This window comes from Poecilia latipinna, unplaced genomic scaffold (genome assembly GCF_001443285.1).
Source record: "Poecilia latipinna isolate Pla-1442-1.1 unplaced genomic scaffold, P_latipinna-1.0 Scaffold3249, whole genome shotgun sequence".
Taxonomy (NCBI): Eukaryota; Metazoa; Chordata; class Actinopteri; order Cyprinodontiformes; family Poeciliidae; genus Poecilia; species Poecilia latipinna.
The window spans coordinates 30,555-48,283 of NW_015115865.1; the positions used below are offsets into that span (position 1 = coordinate 30,555).

General features: G+C 36.8%; 1 protein-coding gene across 1 annotated transcript in view; it reads right to left on the reverse strand.

Annotated features, from left to right (window-relative positions):
• The window catches only part of LOC106940492 (E3 ubiquitin-protein ligase RNF152-like), a 43,432-nt gene extending 28,078 nt beyond the window's left edge, over nucleotides 1-15,354 (reverse strand). Inside the window, exon 1 of the mRNA XM_015023252.1 lies at nucleotides 14,912-15,354. The gene's annotated coding sequence lies outside the window, so the exon portion shown is untranslated. The remainder of the gene's footprint in view (nucleotides 1-14,911) is intronic.
• Between the last annotated feature and the right edge of the window lie 2,375 nt (nucleotides 15,355-17,729).

Sequence of the window (17,729 nt, forward strand, 5' to 3'; positions counted from 1 at the left end):
ACCAACTGACCAAACGTGCTGGGACTCTGGTTGCTAGGTAACGGGGCAGTCCTTGGCTGGTGTTGCTAGGTAACGGTGCAAAAGTAACTAGATAATGGCACCAAAAAGCATTAACTTTTTGTGTTGTGATCTGTGTGTTTTGTGCAGTTATTTTTGAGGTTTTCTGTGTTTAGTCCTGTTCCTGTCCTGTCTTCCCTGTTGATTGCTTCCCAGGTGTGTCTCATTCCTGCGTATTTAAGTCCACCTGTTGTCTTTGTCTCTTGTCGGGTCCTTGTCTAATGATAGTTCGTCTGCCGGCACAGTTGAACTGTGAAGTCCTGTGTTGGCTTTAGCTCGTCGTGTCAGTCTTTGTTGAATTCAGGTGCTACCGGTGCTGAGCCTCTGTGTTTCCGCTCCAGACTGTTTTTGAGATTTTCTCTTCATTAAATTAATCATCTTCATCTCAAGCTGGGTCCCTGTGCTCATTCTCACCACCACCAACCACACCTCATGACATTTTGTCAAAAAAAAAAGTTTTTAAAGCATTTGGGCTGTTTTTAGAAACAGTAGAAACCTAAAGGGAAGTACAAAAATGTACAAAATATACATTTTGAATAATATATCCCCTTTAAAAAAATAATAAAAATCCTAACGTCAGTCAAAGATAACCTGAGTGAGTACAAGAAAGTACTCAAAACTGTTTTTGATTCAGTGTCAGCACCCAAAGCCCAGTGCCTGTCAGAACCTGTCTGAAAACACGAAGCAGGCTAAAAGAAGCAGCACATCACGCAATAAAGAGCAAATGAGAAACAGTTACTGACATCCATCAGCCTGGGAGGCAGAACAATAGTTCTTGGCTCAGACGGTCCAGGTTTGGGCCTGAATGGGTCGGCCATCGTTACATCCTGTTATGACCAAAGACGGGTCGGTGTTGGGTCCAATAGAGACAGTTATTTGCTGTTCAGCCGGTCTGTAGGTGCGTCATGACTCACTTTCCTGGCTTTGTTTGTTTTCCTCAGGCAACTTATTGGAAGGTGGAAACTCACGACCACTTCACTGCAAAAACACAAAATCTGACCAAATACTTTGGTTCAGTTTGGTGTAAATATCTTAGTACACTTGGAATAAGACAACTAACTTACAAGCAACTTTATAGCAAGAAATATGAGAATGTTTTAAGTCAATAATGTCTTAATATTGATGAAAAAGTATTAGTTCTACTGTCAGATCATTTCTACTTATAATAAGACATTTTTCCCATTTTATCAGTGAAATGATCAGCCAGTGGAACTAAAACTTTTTATCAATATTAAGACATTATTGACCTAAAACAAACTCCTATATCTTACTAAAATGTTACTTTTAAGTTGGTTTAGTCTTTAATTGCTTATTCTGAAGATTAATTAAGTAGTTTACAGTTACATAAATAGCCGATTAATCATAACTGAGCAGATTAATTGTTTCAGTTGTAATTGAGATGTTGCCAATTTTTCGCCGAGTCGTCATATGTGTGTTTACCAATTCTTCTTTTCCGGATTTTCTCTCCAGTTTGCATGAAATGACTTCAGGCAAAACAAAAAACTGATCAATAACTCAAATAATCTTTGAACTTAAATTCAGACAGTGATTTATTTCAAACTGAATTTGTGCATCACTGGCCTGCAGCTTTTCTTCTCATTATAAAAACATTACAGCCTGACGCTTCTTTCCTTTTAGGTTCGGAAATCCTCGTATGGACCAGAACCAGCAGGTCGTGTTATTTATCTCCCAACCATTACAGCGCCATCCAGGCACTAAGGCAATTAATTACTGAATTATACCATGCTGGCGCACAATGAGTGCAACAGGCCCGTGGGGCTCTTTTCTCATTACCAGGTACACACTGTCCTACACGGAGGAAGCAGAGGAGGCTTTTAATAACATTTAGCATTCAGATTAAACTGCTGTATGCAGCCGATGCTCCGGCTTCCAGGATCTGAGCTCCAAAGTGGGATCAATTTACAATCCAATTAATTCAAATTGTGTGGAAACATGCTCACAAGGAGGAAAACAATCAGCTGTCCCATTAAGACAAAGACGAACGAGGAAGTGGAGGAACACCCAGAGAGACGGACAGGATGGAGTTTATGAGACATCAATGAGAAGTTTAGCGCTTTAACTTAGACAACCGGGTTTGATGTGGATGTGAAATGTGCTTCAGATCCAGATCTGAGGATTATGCTCTGCATGCAGTCATGAGAGCTCAGCAAACAGCTGAAAAGTCCTTCAAACAAACGGGGGGTTGAGAAAAGCTGCAAAGAGGAACGAGGAGGAGCGAGACATCAAATACCGAAGATAAACAGCAAACGGTGACGTCTGGAAAACAGATGGAAATGTTGATGGATGACAATATTAGCTGCACTTTCATCTGGTTAGGTGTTGGTTCACTTCAATCAAGAGAAAAATGAAAAGAACGCCTTAAAATTACAAGAAAAAAGTCAGTTTAACTAAAAAAAATCTTAAATTTTTTATGTTAAATTATCTGAAAATTACTAATTCATTCTCCTGATATTATCTCTTTATGCATGGGAAAGAGTTAGGGTAAAAAAAATAAAGAATTTTGACTTTTTTCTCAAAATTCTGAGAATAAAATTTCTGTAAAAAAAAAATCAGAATTCTGAGAAAAAAGTGAGAATTCTGAGAAAATCAAAATTCTGAGAATAAAGTTAATTATGAGAAAAAAAATCTGGATTCAGAGAGTCAAAATCCTGAGAAAAAGTCAATTATTAAATTCAACTTTAATCAAATAAATTAAAATTAATTTTGATTTATTTTGAAATAAAAAGTCTGAATTATGTTTTTTTAGTGACACTGATCCTCTTCCGTAATTCTGAATTCATTTTCACAATTAAAAAATGAAATCTGAGCCTGACTATTATATTTTGTCCTAGAACTATACCTGAATTCAACGTGTGATAAACAGAAGCTGTAAAACAAGCTTGCCAAATAAATGGCCGCCCTTGGCGCGCTGACATCACTCTGAACTATGAAAACTATGAAATCGATTTGTTGCTCAGCCCTACAACACTCAGTAAAATAATATCAGATATCGGCTCAGTTTTTCAGTGCGTCCTCGTTAAAGGTTTTCTGCACATGTAGCTGAATCTGTGTGTTTCTCTTTGTGTGTGGGTTAATTAAAGCATCTCAAAGGGGTCAACTGGTGCCACATGCTGCCGTCAACCTCCCCGCCAGCAAGGTGCTTGGCGAGACAGCGCCGGCCTCCATGGAAATCCACAGCCACTGAGGCGCCTAATGTAGCAGAAGGGGACGCAGCACGGCCCAGTTTGTCATCCTGTTGGTGCTGATTCAGACCAAATACCAAGTAGAGCAAAAACAACAAAGGCAAAGTCAGAAAAACCTCTTCAGTGCCGAGAAAGACACACAACTGAAGGATCCCTGTTAGGAAAACTGCTTTTTAAATCTGCTATACATGCAGCAATCATGTTCCGGATGAAAATGAAAAAGAAAAAGGAAAAATTATTCATCTTAGCACCTTCTCCTCTTACATCCTCGCTACCCATCACTTGTTTTATGTCCAGCAATGATCTGTGGAACGAATGCCAAGTGTATAAATCTGACAGCGGGGGACAGAATCACTGGCAGCGCTGAGCGGCGGTAAATCCAGAGACACTACGTCTTTATTATGGTGCAAATGGACGAAGCTCACAAAGACACGGCTGGAAATATGAAGTGGTGAAATAAAAGACAAGTAGTAGAAGGGAGGAGAATAACAGCACTGATATACATAAATATAAGTATAGTGTCTATAAGTAATCACACATTTTGTGACAATGTTGACCAAATAAGCAACATTTTCAATTCTAAGACTTAATCCTACTAAATTACTGTATGTGCTGATGCTACATGTTTAGCACCGAGATGCTATTGTAGGCTTGAATAGCTTTGCTGATAAGCTAACTCCTTTTAGCACAACAATAGTCTTTTCCAGCGTCCAATCACAACGCTTTTTTGAAGAAAAAATTAACCCCTAATGGGCAAAAGTGGCTTTGTCGTGATGTACCTTGTACATCAGATTTACAGACGTACAAGAAACATGTAAATACCAAACAAGAAAAGTTAAAAACAGATTTCAAAAAACTATTTTTGTTCTAGTTTCTAGTGAAAATATCTTAGAAATAAGATAAACTAACTTACAAGTAATCTTTCAGTTTGTTTCAAGTCAATAAATATTGAGGAAAAAATACTCAATCCACTGGCAGATCATTTCACTCGTAACATGGAAAAAATATTTTGTAATATGTGGAATAATCTGAACTATTACTTTTAGCTAGTCAGCTAGCAACAAAGCTAGAAATCTAGCTAGCAACAAAACTAGCTATATAAATAGAAACAAAGCTAAGTATCTTTAAACAAAGCTAGTGAGCCAAATACACAAAAACATAATATTCCAAATATCTTTAGCAAATAAAAAACATATACAAAACAAAAATAACTGATATTCAAACAGAAAATAAAGACGAGGTTTATTGATCACATTGAACAAAAATACAAAAGTAAAAAGCAAAATTAGAGAATTCTGTACAAAAAATAACATTTCCAAAGATGACAATCTCAAAAACATCAGAAAACTTGACATCCAGATTTTCAGATTTTATGCTGTGCTTCAAATAAATTTAAATAAAAGTCAAAGAGCTTGTCTGCCTTTCATCTGCCCTTCGTCTAAACTTTTCCTGATTACTCATCCTCACTTCCACCTCGCTGCGGCTCACCTCTGTCACACCACACCCCTCTGGGTTCCTGCTCTCCAACGCTGAAAATGAAGCAGCAGCAGTGACAGCAGGTGTGCTGTGACTCATACTTTTCTACAAAACGTCCTCCCAGAAAAGCTGAGGTCATCCTGAAATATAAACAATGATTTCCACAACTCTTTCCACTGTGACATAACCACCATTTAATGCAAAGCTCCCTACTGAGACATAATGTTCAGTTTTGAGGAGAAGAGGCATTGTTGTTGTTAACAGAGCTGGGATTGTTCCAGTTCACCGTTGTCATCAGGCTGCAATGCTGAGGTCATTACAGGGATTTGGAGTTGCATATTTTTGCTGAAAATAAATGGATCAATTTTGTAATGGATTCACAGGCTAACAGCCAAACAGGTTTGGAAGAATTAGTAATATCTATCAAATAAAACCATATGTGCAAGGCTGTATTTTTAGCCAGTTTTCTAAAGTTTAACCATAGAGAGTTTTTCCAGTGAAAACATGGTTAGGAGTAAAGTTTTTAATATAGTGAGATGATAATGGAGAGCTCCAGAGCCGCCAGCTAGCATCAAGACAGACAACAATGAAACTCCAGAGCCGTTTGACAAAATGATCCGATCTGCTGGTTACGGGTCAGATTATGTAACTTGGGCTACAGTAGGGAAATGCGACCCAAATTTAATTATTGTTCCCCAAAACCCACTTCCAATCTTTTCACTCAGAAATTTTGATATTAATCTAAAAAAATTCAAAAAGAAACATGGAAATTTCGGAGGTCGTTGCGTCAAAAATTTGTTAAAAAAACAAAAAAAAAAAAAAAAAAACAGAAATGTCTGTTTGAAAAGATGTCAAAGACTTACGAGAAAATTATATTTAATTATAAGATCTCAGAAATTTTCTTGCGAAAACATGGAAATTAATGAATTTCAAATGTCAAAAATTCTCGGAAGGTGAATTTGAAATCTCCAGGTTTTTTTTGTTTTTTGAGGAAATTTCCAAGATTAATCTGAAATTATACAAGTTTTTTTCTTGCAAATTTTCAACTTTTTGAAATGAGAAATTTCCTAATTTTTTTCTATTCTAGAAAATGAGGGGTTTTTTGTAGAAAAAAAAATTCTTAAACAAATTCAGGAAATTTATCTCCTTAAATGATTTATCATTTAAATGATTTATCATTTAAGGAGACGAGACCTTAAATATAGGATTTTTTTTCTTTTTTGCAAATTTTCAACTTTGTTCTCAGAAATTTCCATGTTTTTTTCTAGAAAATTACTAATATTAATCTCAAAACTTGAGGGTTTTTTTTTTCTTCTTGGAAATTTCCGATTTTTCAAACTCTGAAATGTCAGAGTTTTTCCTGAACATTTCTGGGATTAATTTCAATGTATGATTATTTTTGATGGAAATTTACCCCATCTTTTTGTTTTCCGGTTACAGCGGCCCTAATATGCCATCATACGTTGCGGATCAAACGATTATGAAAAAGTGTTTGTGTTTGCTTCCATAAAAGCCGTGATGTGCTGCTGCGGCAGTCATTTTCTCTGATGAGTTCATGAAGAGCAGCTGTAACCGACTGTGGGAAGTCGTGATAAATAATGAAGGCCTGTGTGCGCCGCTGAGGCGAGGCAGACAGCTCCAGATGTTGGAATAAAAGATAAGTAGGTCAGGTGTCTAGTTGATGCCCGATCAAACTGTGACATGACGAGGAAGATGAACTTTTGTCTAAACCATGAAGCAGATGGTCAGAATTTGCTCAGACCTGTAAAGCGAAGCTAAGTGGTGAGCGTTTGCAGTCCATTAAAGGTCAAGAAGCCAAGTGAACGACTGCAGGGCCATGTTGTATGATGAAGACCTTCACAGGCTTTCTAACGCAGTCTGAAATACCAAACATCAATCAGCGTTCACACCTGGCTCAGATATAAATCCCATGGATCATCAGCTGATCCCGCTGCTTAGCGACACACACCTTCAGACCGATCGTCAATCATCCCCGGATCATTAGACTGTGACTCTGGAAGCGCCGCCTTCGCTCAGACATTTTGGGAAACGTTTATGAATGCCTTATTAAATCGCTCCATGGTAACTGCAAACAGAATCGTCTTCTAATGAAGGATTCAGTGATTTCATCAACCAAACAGAAAAAAAAATGATTTTAAAAAACAATAACTCAGCATGTGCTAAAATTTAAGCTGTTTTATTGTCACATTGCTAGATATTACACTTGAAATAAAACAAAACTAACTTACAAGTAATTTTTTAGCAAGATGTTTGCTTGTTTCAAATAAATAATGATTTAAACTGGCAGATTATTTCACTTATAACATGGGGAAATTTATTGTTGTAAGTGAAATAATCTGGCAGTTGAACTAGCATTTTTTGTATCAATATTAAGAAATTATTGACTTAAAACAAGCTCCTATATCTTTCTGAAAAGTTACTTGTAAGTTAGTTTTGTCTTATTTCAAGAGTATGAAGATATTTGCACTAGAAACTAAACAAAAATACCTGGTAATATTTTGTTTTTGCAAAGAAAAACAAGTAAGTTTAAAAATCACTGAACGTCTGCCAGTTAAAACTGCAGTGAAAGGCGAGTATTCACTCAAATGCACACCACACTTTTCAGGTTTTTATTTGCAAAAAAAGTGAAATATTTGTGCTGTCCAGCTGACGTTCTGTGATCCACAGAGAGACTGAAACTCAGCGCTGCATTACTTGGATAAATTTAATTTCCCATGAGGGAGAGCCAGAAACGTGGAACAATGAGGTAAAGACGAGGTTTATAGTGGCAGAAAAAAACTCTCAAAAACGGAGACACTTCCTGTAGAAATGCACCCAACAGCCTCTGAAAGGCAGCTCCAGCGTCTTCATACGGGGATTTGTTGCTGCTGTTTTCTCATTCCTGCTCCCGGCTCTCCATCCAGCCTCTGTAATCCTAAGTATGCAGAGCCGCATCCACCGGGCCTTAATGACTGTTTCTGATGAACGCAGGGAACCTGTGACGAGGAATTCCTGAAAAGGATCCAATCTGAATCCATCACCGTCGCTCCCGGTGGCCCTGTTGTTTAGAGGGAAGCGTCTCTGCTGATGATGGATGCCGTTATTTTCCGCTTGCTGGGTGGATTGTAAACAGTGACGAATGGTGAGGGCTAATGCGTGGCGTATTGTCGGAGGCAAATCATTTACCTTGCTTTCACAATCCGTTAGAGGGGAGAAGTTGGGAATGTAAAGCTGAACAAAGACGTTACACTGCAAAAACACAAAGTCTTACCAAGTAGTTTTAGTCTAGTTTCTAGCACAAATGTCTTGAATTCAGAGATGAACCGATCCGATATCAATATCTGTATCGGTCCTGATATTGACAGTCTAATTCTATGTTTTATTATTTGTTTTACATTATAAATTCTTTCCATTTGTCAGGTTTGTTACAGTTTGATTTTGTCCATTTCAGTTCAGTCCGTAACAATAAAGCAATTAATTGATTAATTGAATGATAAGTTAAAACAAATTCAATCGTTTCTATCTGTCTAATTTATCGATTTTCTTTTCCCAATCAAAACCTGGATGATAAAACTCTTCAGTCTGGTGTTTTGGTCTCAACTTGCCTTTTCCATGCAGGACAGTTTCATTTATAATTCATTTTATTAGTTTTTTCTGATGTTTTGTTTATTTATTCTGGATATTTAAAATATCGTCTAGTTCCAGTGTTAATACAATTATTCCATAAAAAACTGGAAAACTGCAAAAAAAAAATTCTTAACCAAAGTTATTAAAAAGCAGCTGAATGGTTGAATAGTTGGGAGCAAAGTTACATGCAGATATGACTGAAACGATTAATCGTCAACTAATTTAGCAATCGATTAATCGTTAACAGACAGAAAAAACAGTAGTAGTTAAGCCAAAACTCTAGAAAAATATACATTTTGCATTTACAGGATTTGAACCATGTGAAGCTAAAACTGTCACCTTATGGGTAGAACAGATTTACAAACAAAGATGGGATTTTTATTTTAAATACAAAATGTCTGTATTTTTGGTAGAGTTTTGGCTTAACTACTGCTTTCAATATGTTGGTCTTTCAAAAGATTGCCTTTTTTTGAGTCTGTGTATCCAGTTAACAATTAATCAGTAGCTAAATTAGTTGACGATTACGTCAACAATCAATTAATCGCGATTAATCTGATTAAACAGTAATATGTTTTTCAATTTCTGAAGTCAAAATCTTGTTTTCTTCTACCACAGTGATACTGAATCTTCCTCAGAAACACGGGTGGATCAGATGCCAGGACATGTTCACCTCAGCGGGAGAAGTTTAAAGCATTTACATTTTGCATTTAAGATAAAAACACTTTTGTCTGTAAATACGTTTCACCCAAATCTCCTTGCAAAGCAGTTAAAGCTTCACCTGGTTCAGATTTACTAAGCGAGTGCAACATGATCGCATTATTGGCAATAAAGTTATTTAAATACAGAATTTAATCATTTGTTTATTAGCAAACTTTAAGGTATTTCTCACATCGTTTTTAAAAAGGCCAATTTTTAATCCGATTAATTGATTAATCGTCAGAATAATCGATCCTCCACCTCTCTAGCAGACAGCACACACTGACAGTTGATGTTGTGACAAGGCAAAATATGAAAATTTTCAACAAGCATGAGTTGTTCTGCAAAGCTAAGAGTCAACACTGTAAATATTGACTTTAACATCCGTCATGAGGATTTGTCTGTAGTCATTCTGACTGGCTGTCTGCTGCACATGCACCGACTCAGGGTTTCCTGTCACTTCCTGTTTTGGTCTGCTGGGTTTGAGCGAGACTAAACAACTTCCTTCTCTCAGCCTTATCTTCACACAGAGCGAAACTCACAGCACAGATAAGGATTATGAAATTATTAAACATAGCGGAGGGAAGGTACGAGTCTTTTATGCTCTCGTAAGCTCAAAACAACCATAAAAACACACGAGCAACAACTTAGATAAGAGAAACTTAAGACGCTGTGAAATAACCAAGAAATGTCCAAACCTTTCCTGACCCACTAGGGAAGAAAATGGATGGATGTTCATACCTTTAACTAAAACAGGAAAAAAGATAAACACTCCAGGGAGAAATGGGACTAAATCTCGGTAGAGAGGAAACAAACTCAATCAATATGCTAAAAACTCTTGACAGAAATCACCCAAGAAACCGTAAAGGCCGTTTTCTCCCAACAGATGGGAACCAATTAGCCACCTGACTCCCAGAAAACACTTGGGCAGCCGTGTGGAGCCGAGATGCAAATGAATCACCAGAGGAAGGTGGAAGTGGACCTGCCAGCATCCTGGGAGAGGAGAAATTAATGAAGGAGACTGAGGAGGAGGACAAGGAGGAAGACTTCTGTAAAACAGGGAGAAAATAAAGCAGGAAATGATGTATGGCGAGCAAGGAGGAGCGAACTGAAGACCCAGAAAGGTTAATGCAACAAGCAGCAGAGGGCAGAAACTAAATCCTGACAAATTCAACTGGAAATCAGACATAAAAAAACCTTCCTGCAGCTTTTGTTCACACAGAAACACAGTTTTAACTAAAAATGCACTCAAATGGTGTAGAAGGTCCACCACGCCAAGTGGTGGCGCTGTAGCACTTCCAGACAACAACGATGTAGTGGTAATTTAAAATGACATGGTGGCTAAAACAAATACAAAATAAAGAATTAATGAGTCAGGTTGTGTTTCATACGATGGCGTATTAGGGCCAATCAATCAATCAATCAATCAATCAATCAATCAAGTGTATTTGTGTAGCACATTTCAGCAACAAGGCAGTTCAAAATGCATTAAATCATAAAAACACGAAAATACAAAGTCAAATAAACACAGCACACAGTCAACAGTGACAAAAACAGGAAGCAATAATTTTTAGATTGTCAGAAATTTTCCAGAAACAATTTGGAAATCACTGAGCTCTAAAAGTAAATAAGTAAGTAAATAAATAAATAAATAAATAAATAAATAAATAAATAAAAATATTTTGAAACTCAGAAATTCTCCAAAAGTTGAAAATGTTTTCTTTACGAGCTCAAATTTTTTTTTTTTTCTACAACTTTTCTGAGATTTTTTTCCTCAAAAATGTTAAACTTTTGGATCTTAGACATTTTTAGTCTTTGCTAGAAAATTTCTAAGATTAATCTCAACATTTCTGAGTTTTTTAAATGGAAATTTACTCCTGATTTTTATCTACAATGGCAATTAATACGTATAATTTCTGGTCTTCCAAGACGCCACATCCATGTGGACGGACAGCCTGAGCATTAAATAAAAACTTTTGCTGACATGCCTGTTGTCATTTCTGTGTGGATTGTACTGATGCATCCCGTTTCGTTAGCATTACAGGCTAACCATTTTCATAACGTTACATTAAACTTCAAATGGATTGTAAATAGGCTTAAAATAAAATAAATAAACAATAAAAGAGCTGCAGCTGACGATTATTTTAGTAATTGATTATTCTAATTGTTAATCAATTAATCGTCAGAGTAATCGATGAATCAGAGTAAAAAATTGCATCATTCTGCTTATTTTTTATTCATCCTGTTAAATGTGAACAGATTCACATACAAAGAAAGAACTTTTATTTTATTTACAAAAAGTATTTTTGTACATTTTTGGCTTACCTGCTGCTCTGAATGTGTTGTTTGTTTAATAAATAACCTTATTTGAGTCTGAACACCTTGGTTAACTATTAATCGTTTGCTAAATTAGTTGACGATTATTTGAATAATCGATTAATCACAATTAATCTGATTAAACAGTTATATATTTTTCAGTGTAATACAATTTCAGAAGCTAAAATCTTGTTTTTTTCTACCACAGTAAAACTGAATCTTCCTCATTATCCAACAGAGACAGAAAACAAACAAAAACAGAAACACAGGTGGGTAAGATGCCAAGACAGGTTAACCTTAGATTTAAAGCAGCAAATGCATCTTCAGCTCGGCTCCTTAATAAAATTTAAAAGCAATGTTTGTCTTTACATCCTCTGGCTCCTCACACAAGTCAGGCAGCAGTGAGATAAAGCAAATACCTTTAAGTGTGGGCGATATTAAGAGACATATTCCTCCTGAGGGTTCAGAATCCCGTAGATCTGCATAATCAGGAGCGTTTCGGAGACCGACGTGAAAATAAAGGAAGAGCCTGGATGAGGTTTGCAAAAATCTACATCCAAATCTACTGCAAGTTGCTTGTGTTTTCTAGCAGAATCATGATGTTAAGGAAAATTAGGAAGTTAATTTGGAAACAAAGACTCTGTAGCAGCAGATTTCTCCTATAGATTATTGATCACCGATTACAGAGTACTGAAGCAGGTAAATGGTGTTGATGTGAAGTGGAATCCATTAGGTCCAACTGAGAGCAACAAAGAGCCAAACAGCAAAAGACTTTAAAAGTAAATTCAGTACAACAGCTTCTTTATCAGCCTGATGTTGGAGCTCAAATGTTGCATTTCTTTACAAAAACACCTTATGACTAACAATTAATCAATTATTCTGACGATTAATCAATTAATCAGACAAAAATGGGCACATTCTGCTGGTTTTCATTTAACCACTCATTTTTTATGAGGTATTAGACATAAATTAAAAGATGCAACTAAATAAGTAAATCAATTATTTTTTAAGTAAGAAAAGAAACATTTTGTTGCAAAAATGCAGTAACACCATTCCTTCAGTGAATGCTTGATAGCAAATGATGCAGCTAAAAAATCCTCCTAAAATCAATATACGATACTGTTGAATATTTTTTTGATTAACTGATTAATAATTGGACAGCAAAAGGTGCTTAATAGGTGATTTTTTTTTTAACTGAATTTGAAAAATGTGAAGCTAAAACTACTTTTTAATGGGATTTTTTTCATCTTAAGTCCAAAATGTTAATATTTTTTGTACAGTTTTGGATTACTTACTGGTCTGAATGGGTTGTTCTTTCAGAAAAATTGATTTTTTAGTCTGTAAAGTCCAGCTAACGATTAATGGATTACTAAATTAGTTGACAATTATTGATTAATCATGATTCATCGCTACAGACATTTTTAGATCCTTAAGACTTTTTCATACTTTTCACTGGAAACTACTAAATTTATTGTCTTATCACCACTTGTTCCATGAAAAAACAAGGTAAAATGGTTAAAATGACCTATTTAGTAACTAGAGTTCACAAGTTTGTAAATTAACCTCAGTCACAATGCAGATGAAATTCTGACTGAAGATTTGCCATAGCAAACAAATAAAAGAGCGTCCTCTGCTCAGACGAGACCAGAATGAAAGTTTGCAGGCTGCATATAAAACTAAAGCAGCCACTTTATTATACACTAAACCCACATGGAGGTAAGAGAAAATATCCTGTAAGAATATTTTTTTCCACCTGGTAGCCAAGCAGACTCAGTTTGATTTGGGACCCAAGTTGTAACATTTGTTACATTTTCAGAAGCTGCAGTTTGTTTTCTCACTGCACTGAGTCAAATCAAAAACACCCTTTGAAAAACCTGTTCCCCTCCTCGCCTGTGGGGGCGCTGCACCAAGAACCGCTGAAGGAAACATGAAAACCTCTGAAGAAGACACTGAGCACAATTTCCTTCTTAAAATGCAAACAAAAATGGAGTAGAGCTAGATTTTAGTGGTTGGAGGATTTCTCTTTTTGTGTTTGGTAAAAAACCACAAGCCATTTCCTGTATTTACCCAGAATGCCCTGCACTGTAGTCCACTTCCTGCTTTTGAAGCAGCTGCCAGTCCGGGTGGCGTTCACAAATGCATTCAAACCACATCGGAGCTCACTACAACCAAACCGAGACCTAGAGTTGTAGGCTGACCAGAGTTCACAGCTCCACAAACAGACTGGAGTTCAGTTAAAGTAAACTAAACCAGCCTCGTATGAATCAACCTTAAGGCTGCAGAAGACTTGAAATTGGGGTGGAGGTTCACCTTCCAGCAACACACCCACCCTAAACATGCAACTAGAGATACAACAGATGGTTCATATCAAATTATATTCATCTGTTAGATGTCCTAGTCAAAGTCTAAACTAAAATTCAATAGGAGAATCTGTAACAATACTTAGAAAATCTTGTTGAAGACGCTCTCCAACTAACCTGATTAAATTTGAACTATTTTGCAGAAAAAAATAGCTTTAGCTTCAAATTCTGTGGTTGTGCAAAGCTTGAAATTTGAGACAAAATTATGAAAATAGGAATAAAAGTCTAAGAGGTAAGTATAATATTCCCACTGCTGAAGGGATAAAGAGACATTGGTAGGAAATCAAAAGCTAAATTCTTTATCTGGATTGAACAAATACATAAAATGCCAACTAGAACTAATTATTCTGACATATTGTGGCGCCCCCTCTAGCATGGCGCCCTTATTCGTCGCATATAGCGCATCCGCACTTTTTGCACCACTAACCTGAATCTTCAAACAGCACATCTTGTCCAAACAACCGAGCAACTGCTCCATCTGACAGAGAGCAACCTGCTGACTGTCGCCTCCACAGAGGGACACAAAGAAAACCCAGGGAAGAGGGAAAGTGCTCACCAAGCAGTAAAGGTTTACAGCTTGTAGAACAAGGACCGAAATGGGCTCAAACTCATCAGAACACACTAATCCTGCAGCCTATTACTCTGACTGAGAATTAAAGTGTCTTAAATATTGGATGGGGTCCGGCAGCTGTTAAAGGGGCCAAAGAGATATCAGGAAAAAGATCCAGAAACCAAGATATGAGCCGATTTCACATTAAATAAGCTTTTATATCTTAAGATAAGCATCGCAGATATTCCCTGTGGCATAAACGTATTAGAAATAACCAATCTAAATCAATTTTACAACAAAAAGCTGATTGTTTTAAAAGGGGAAGGCGTCTGCAAAGTGGCGGAAGAGAGATGAAGCTTATCAGAGCCACAATCAGGGTGGAAACATGGTCAGAGGACCTGAGGTTATGAGGAGCCTGAAAGCAGCGAAACAAAGAGATTAAAACTGCGTCCCAACGCATCTTAATATCTGGAGTGTAACCACCGCGCTGCGTGGCAGCAAATAAACAGGATGCACATGCAAAAGTCTGCAGACAAAACCACTAAATGTCACGTTGGGTGCAAAACGACGCAGAGACAACTTGTTTGTTGAGATTCCGGATAAAATGTGAACACATGAGCACTCACCGTCCTCTGGTCCGTCCAGCCGGCCGTGTGTCGGGGCTCCGCTCCGGGTTGGGAACCAGTTGGTGCGCGTTTGGGCTTGTTTAGTGGGCGGCGTGGCTCCTCACCAGTGTTTTCCACCCACAAGGAGAGGATAGGGGAGAAAAAATCACAACAACACAGCAGAGAGCCCTCCCACTGCTTCCACTCCTCCTGTTTGTGCCGCCGGGTTTAATGCGCTAAAACGCGTCTGCGGACGGAGACAGGAAGCGGGCGGAGCTGAGAGCGGCTCCGGCGGGCAGCCTGGACCCCTGCTGCACCGCTGCGCTCCGGAGGCTGGCAGGCTGGATGGAAAAGGAAGAAATGTCCATGGGGCGTTGAGGAACTGCATGCTTCAGAGCGGGTCTCGCTGCTCAAATTTAAGGTTTCCATCTGAAAACAGCCATGAATAATGACCTAGTTTCAGCTCTGATTCAGGTGCATCCAAATCAAAAAGGTAGCTCACTCCAAAACCGGACCCTTATATATGTCATTCACTGAAATATTTTCTTCTTTTAATTTGTAGATAAAAACAAGTGAAATTAAAGGTTCAGTATTATTTAAAATCGATTTTTTTAAATTATTATTTTTATTTATTGTTTTTTTTTAGATTTACATAATTTTCTAATGCTATTCCCTCACCAACAACATTCCTGGAGAGCTGATTTGATTATTTCATGCATGTTTCAGAAATCCTTTAATCTCCTTGGCAACCATTCAGCTAGATGGGCCAAGCCCCGTCTTCAAGACGAAGCTCCTCCCCCACTCAGCTCCTTCAGACTAGCCAGCAGCAATTAGCAAACACCTTATAATGAACTGCTGAGCTCATTATAAGGAGCTGCTGCTCAGTGGAGGAGACATGTTGGGATGACTTCCTGAAGGCGGAGCTTCAGAAAGAGCAGGAGCTTCTTAAAGAGACAGAGGCCCAATTTCAAGGTGTTAAATTACAGTCATAATTGATGTAATGTAGTTTGTTAAAAAACGTAAAAATACATTCCTCTGGCTGATTACAATCTCTTCAGTGCAAAGGTGTAAATGCTTTATTCATAACCTGTTAGTGTAAGAAAATAATATATTTTAAGCAAAACTGAGGTAGTGTTTACCTCAACAGTAAAGTGACAAACAGCAGGTGTGATAATTCAAATACTAGAACCAGGAGTCAGAAACACTAACAAAGAATGAAACTTAAAAAAATCAAACAGATTAAATTATAAGTAAAGCTTAAAAAACATCTCAGTTCTGTTTAATAGTTTATTTCCTGTAATGTTGCAGCATAAGAAGCTAAATTATCTTTTTGTTTTATTGGCAAATCTAATTTAATTTGAAATATTAAAAGTTTCTGTTATGCATTTTCACTCCGTTGCTCTTTAAATTAACTTTTAATATCAAAAAGAATAAGTCTTGGTATGAAAATTATTATAATTGTGAAATCCCTCCAAGGAGATTAAGACTATAACAGTCGGCGTTGTGTTGCTCTGAGTGTTCCTGCAGGAGGTTTGGATTTGCTCCATTTCACCACCATCACATTAAACAATAGAATTACATGTTGTGATTGAAAAGTAATTAAAAACAGAAGCAATTATGCTTAATAAGAAACTAGCAACAACACATGCAGGGACTGGTGAGTAAAAATCGATGTGCTTTAATGTTTTAGAGGCTACCTGAGTTCACCGAGTATATCGCAGCAACGTAAGCACTCCTTGAAATATTAGCTTTAATTAAGGAGGATAATGGATTTAAATTTCTCATGCATCAAGCTTCAAATATGGCATCCCTTCCCAGGAGTCGATAAATGTCTGATATTGCTTCAGGCTGCAGGACACTTTGGGAAATCTTCTCCAAGAGTGAGTTAATGAAAATAGATAAGCCTCTGAAATGCTAATGTTGACTTTTGGTGCCTAAATGCGGCAGCAGCTCTGGGGAACCTGCTTCAGAGAACGTCACACTGTTTGTTAGAAAGATTTATCGCCTCCACCTCACAGACATGTTTTTTCTGAATCATTCAGAGACAAATTGATTTACAGGAACCAACAAGTTGATTCTTGGGGTCATTTTCAAGTTTCTCTCTGTCCTTCTTTATCAATTTTTTTTTATTTATCCTGCAAAAAAAAATTACCGTGATCAAACCCTACATGTACGGAAACGGATTAGTGCTACTTAAAAAAATCTGACATTTTTTTCTCAGAATTCTGACATTTTATACAAATTCCTGCTTTTTTCAGAATTCTGACTTTTTCTCAAAATTAAAATTTTTCCGGAATTATGACGTTTCAGAATTTGGACTTAAATCTCAGAATTCTGACTTTTTATCTCAGAAATCAGTTTTTTTCTCAGAATTTTGACATTTTTTCAGGATTCTGACTAACCTCGATTTTTGACTTCTTCTGGAATTTTGACTGTTTCAGAATTCTGAAATTTTTTTCTCAAAATTCTGTTTGACTTTTGACTTAATCGCTGCATTCTGACTTTTTTCCCTCTGAATTCTGATTATTTTTCAGAATTTGGAGTTTAATATCAGAATATTTTTTTCTGACGTTTTTTCAGAATTCTAACAAAACTCAATTTTGACTCTTTTTTTTAGAATTTTTACTTTTTCTAAATTCTAACTTTGTTCTCAGAATTCTTAAATTTTTCGGAATACAGATTTCAATCTCAGAATTTAGATGTTTTTTCTCAGAAACAGAATTGTTTACGTTGTTTATGCCCCATCAAGCTAATCTAGTTTTAAGAAAGCAAATTTACCAAATAAATTTGGGACAGGATAAAGTGCAGGTTTACAAATCATACAAGAAATAAGAAACTT